General features: G+C 45.1%; 1 protein-coding gene across 1 annotated transcript in view; it reads right to left on the bottom strand.

Moving 5' to 3' along the window:
- Positions 1-5,227, bottom strand: part of CUNH4orf51 (chromosome unknown C4orf51 homolog) — a 44,865-nt gene that overhangs the window by 9,002 nt on the left and 30,636 nt on the right. The gene's annotated exons all lie outside the window — the stretch shown is intronic.

Raw genomic sequence — 5,227 nt, 5'->3', positions numbered from 1 at the left:
ACACTAGCCAAAAGTGACTGTATTTGTTTGTGTGTGTGTGTGTGTATATATATATATATATATATATATATAATATGTTAATGTTCAAGTTAATTAATATATATACACACATTAATTCAAGTCTTAGTATTCCATGAAACATCAAAAAAGGAAGTTCATTTTTAATGTACTTCCAAAGTTCTTAAAACCCTTCTTTAGAAATTTTCTTCTTACCAAACTAGCAAGAATCCCCCTAAGCTGTGCTCTTCTCCCTTCCTCTGTAACCCCATAAAATTTCTCCCTACACTCAGGCACACAGTTCCTTGCTTCTCTTCCTTAGCACTTTGTTTTTTGTACACATTTGCAGTACATGATGATTACATTTATTGTGGGGAATTTGAACATGTACATAACACATCTCAATTCTTTTTGTTTCCTTCCCTACCAACTCCCTCCATCTCTTGATCCCCCTTCTCATTTGCAAAAGCTCTATTTTCTTTTTTTATTCTTCCCCTGTTCTACTTTTCCAAACTCTTTCCCTCCCTTTCCTCCCCCTTCCTTCTGTCTCTTGTTCTCCCATCCATTTGAAAAAGATCTCCCTACTTCTTATTTAATCTATTTTCTATTGTACTGTCTCTATAGATAGACGGTAGATAGATTTTTTTTTTGTTTCTCATGTAAGACAAACCGTGCCATATTTAAACTTGTGTGTCTAATATTTAATATTATGGTCTCAAGATACTTCCATTTACCTATGAATGCCATTATTCATGGTAGAATAATGCTCTATTATGTATAAATACCACATCTTCTTTATTCATTCATCAGTTAATGGGCATATAGAGCATTTCCAAGTTTTCCTCATCTGTTCAACTGGTGATGGGCATGCTGACCATTTCCAAGCCCAGCACTTCATTACATATCTCAATTTAACCTTCCTGGTTTCTTCCTCTCTACGCTACATCTAAAGAAAGGCCTAAGTCCTCAGACTGAAAGAGCTTGTCAGTCCCGGCAGGAATAAACCTTAAAAGTAAGTTCACATAGTGATATAAAAATAAAACTCCTGAGCATCAAGGCGAAAAGACAGTCTTACAAGGTACAATAAGATTCAGAGAGATGCCCTACAAATGGTGAGATTCATATCAACAGGAGACTGCTCATCAACCTCAGCAGTTCCAAGAAAACAACATCACAGTAGCTTAGAAGGGCTGGGGAAAAAGAAATTCAAAGTTAGAGTTCCTTACAAGCCAAACCAACACTAAGACAGAGTTCAAAATAAATTCTCACATAAGCTGTCAAGAAAATGTATTGCCTGCTCTTGAATAGAGAAAATTATGAGAACATATGAAAAACCTACCAGAGGATGTATACCAGAAATGAGAAACATGAATCCAACAGGTAATTACGGGCTGTAAGCAGAAAGGAGAGTGTAGTATTTGTGACTTACTTTTATAATTTGGGAGTACTCTTTATCTAAAGGTTGAGGAGAAAGAAAGGCAGGAAGACAGTTTAATTTTACCTTTGTATAATATGTCATTACTGTTTACAAAATGCTTTTAGATAGTAGTCAGAATGTCAGGACCAACAAAAATATGATTTAAGAGGGAAAGTATTAGGAAAACTATCAATTATAATGCAATGTGGAAATGCAATCCCTGAGTCCAACCATATGCTATACTTCTTGCCATGGAAGTTGACTGCCTTCTGATGATGTCAGTAGGTCCGAGGAGGGTGATGCAGACAAAACTTAGTAAGCTGCCTTCCTTACTCTCCCTACCAAGCCGGACTAGATGATGGACTGCTGACAAGCAGTGAAAGGGGGTACAATCAATACTTCTGATCAGACGATACTCTCAAAGGAGGCTCATGAAATGTCTAGGCTATGAAGTTTGTGGTCTAGAGGCCTTTTGCTGTCAGTGTATAATAGCAGGGCTACCATTCTGCCCAGAAGGCCTTCTAATGAAAGACCTCAGGCTCCACAAAGGGCTGCTGTAGAGAAACTTACGGTGCCTACTGTTTATGTCATAGGCCATGAATTTAAGGCTTGGAATCTCTCACTTGAACTTTTTTATGCCATACCTGGTGCATACAAGCAGCTACCAAAAAGCAGGCATTTTCCTGTCTCTAAAAATAAAATGCTGGCAACCGTTCATGCCACCACACCAAAAGCTGGCCCTTCTGAGGGGAAATAATAGGTAACCAAGCTCACTGGAGACAAATACTGAGTCCCAAAGTTGGCCTGAGTCAGCCTGAAATGCCAAGGTCAGGGCATGTGCAGCTCAAAGCCAGCAGGCAGGAGGGGGCCCTTCCTCCTCCACAGCTGATGGAGGACAACTGCTGCCCTAGCCCGGGGCCAGCTGTGGCTGAGAGAGGACAGCCTCGGGTTACACCAGAGACCTTGGCCCAGCTGAGGTCACAGGGGCCCTACCAGTTCCTTCCCAAAGCAATTGAAGGCCTGAGAGACCCTGGGCAGAGGGCTCCCTGGAAGGAACGCATTTCCTAAGCATCTTCTGATGCTCATCTCTCAGCCTTGCTCACCACCTGTCAGAGCCCCTCTCACCCAGCCAAAGGGCACTCATCCGAAGACAAGGGCAGCAGAACAGCCTCAATACACCTCAAGACACGAATGCTAGGATCACAGTCATTGCTCCCATTCCACTTGCCTCCCAGTTTCTCACACCCTTCTACAGCACACATTCAAGCCCCTGCACCCCTATCACTAGGGTTCAAATCTTCCCTAGATCATAAACTTGACTTTTTGCTGGTTTGGGGACTTAAGAGGGCTAAGAGGGAGTTAGAAGAGGAGTAGGCCTAAATATAGCAAATATTCGCTAATAATCACTCTATAAATAATCACTCTATAAACAAACTTCAGTAAAACAGGGTGCAGGGCTGACCCAGATGACCGATGTCACTCACAGGGGTGTCACATCATAAATATCACTGAATGAGCCCATTCTCCTGCACAACCAGGGTGATGCCAAGCTATAAATATTTATGAAGTCATCATTCCTAGAAGACTTCACTTTTCCAGGTAAATAGCTTTAATTTAAAAAGTGAAGTAGAGCTTTTCTTGCAACTATGGAATAATCACCATTGCTTTTGGGGGTATATATTCTATGGAAAGGCAAAGAAAAAAATTAAGAAAGAAAAGGAAAAGCAAGTCCAGTTCCACAAAATCGTGTGTATGGAGATTTCATTTGTGCCAGGCCGGGTTCCTTCTCATTCAAAAAGTGACAGGACCATCAGTCCCGTTTTATTCCTCCCAGGCCTGTGTAAAGAAAGGAGCAATCAGATCCTCAGCACCCAACCCAAGTTCAGGCCCCTCCCACCAGCCCTGCTAGGAGAGCTTAGTAGCTCCTCACCACTTGGAGCCATCTCTGTAACGGGAAGGAAAAAAAAAGAAAAAAGAAAAAGAAAGAAAGAAAAACAACAAAAAGAAAGCACACCTCGCCCCTGTTTCTATGCTCATTTGAAAAAAATTCTCAGAATGTGAGCCTCTGTCTCTCTTGGTGTTTATGCAAAGTCCAGGGCTCTAGCTCTTCGCTGCTCCTGCTGACTGCCTTAGGAATGGCGCCCCAGAAACCCCGCCAGCATCACACAAGCTCTTCCTCTGCTGGATGCATTGCTGCAAAGAACAAGTACACCTTGCAACTCTCTTCTCCAAGCACTGCAGCAACCCCATGACCGGGAACTCCCAAACCATTGCCCCTATTACAATGCATGCTAATTTCCCGTCAATTTGCAGCTTACAGGTTATTCATCTCCTAAATGCACCAAAACCCTTTCCCAAGTCCATGGAGCCCGCTCCTTTTCCGGGGACGGCTTTTTGCCTGGGCCTCTTCCCCTCCCTGCCTGAGGGTTGGCCCCTGCTCCGTCGGACGCCTCTGGCCCTCGCTGGGAAAAGTTGACGATCCTTTGGCACTAGCCTCTGGGAAGTCTTGTTCCGCAAAGAACAAGCGCCTCTGGCTTTGTGTAGTGAGTCACGGGCTGCCTGGACCATCCCAGCCCGGCAGGCCAGAAGGCCAGGGCTGCCATGTATGGTGTGTGCCCCGTGCCATGCACCTCTCAGTGTCAGGCGGCTCACTGCCAGGACAGCCTGAGTCATAAAACTCAGCACATTCCTCGGGTGCTGGATCGTTTTTCCCTTGTTATTACTTTGCTTTTGTTTTATGCAGCACCTGGTTTCATTTTACAAACTCAAAGAAAATCACGGGGCCGCGGCGGGGATAGGAGAGCAGGAAAAGCAAAGGAAAAGAAAGGAGTGAAACCTAGGTTTAGGGGGAGGGAAGAAAGGGTAGAACTCCCCCCAAAAGGAAGGACCTAGAGCGGGGCCAAAGAGGGAAGTGCAGGAGAAAGGCTGGAACGGGAGACGAAGTGAATCCCGGGTGACCTGACTGCCAGGTTTACTGACACCCACCCCTTAAATGAGGTCGGGTCTCCAACAGACCGGCAGGCTTGTCTTTGATAAATTCGAAGGCACTTTCCAGGTCTCTGACTCTGTAATTCCCTAAACCAGCCTGTTCCCCTTTTCTTGGGAACCCTAACCCATGTGTGAAGAACTATTTTCCACAAGCTAACATTCATGTGGTTTTGATTTTTCCACGGGGGACAGACGCGGGAGAAGGTATAGGTAGACCCAACCATACCAACACTCCCGGTTGGGTTGAATTTCTGCGGCCAGGCTATTTCTGTAAATTTACGTTGATTTTTTTTTTTTTTTAGAATGAGAATAGCATTCTAACAAGCTCAGGTCCTGGAGGAATGAATGATAACCATCACCATGCAGAACTGCATTTCCTTAAAGAGTCCAGAGACGCAGTAATTACAGCCTGAGACCAGGAGCCTTGGGTATTAAACTGGGAATTTAAACCGGTCCTTCGCCTCCCTTTGCCTGGAGTCTGAACCAAGCAGGGTAAAAATCCTGGAGGTTCCGGAGCCGCTCCAAGGCCGCATTCTCCAGCACCGTATTGGCGAGCTTAATGGAGACCATATGCCGAGGTCCCCGGAATCAGACCAGATGGCTCCCGGCGAGTGTATTTTCGCTCAGCCTGGGGCTAGAGGACAAAAGTGATCACCAGGGGGCGGGGGAAGGTACGGTAAGAGCGGCGGTGCGACTTTTAATTGTTGGTTCTCGTCAGCAGAAATCATAAATTGAAATCTCGGTACTCAGCGGGATCAGGCGGCGGGTGGAGAGAGGACGGCGGAAGAAGACGGCCGCTTCGTGACCCAGACGCGGCTCTGCCCC

The sequence above is a fragment of the Fukomys damarensis genome, unplaced genomic scaffold, assembly GCF_012274545.1.
Source record: "Fukomys damarensis isolate Sample0158 unplaced genomic scaffold, DMR_v1.0_HiC HiC_scaffold_38, whole genome shotgun sequence".
Classification (NCBI taxonomy): Eukaryota; Metazoa; Chordata; class Mammalia; order Rodentia; family Bathyergidae; genus Fukomys; species Fukomys damarensis.
This window is presented reverse-complemented; position numbering and strand designations above follow the sequence as displayed.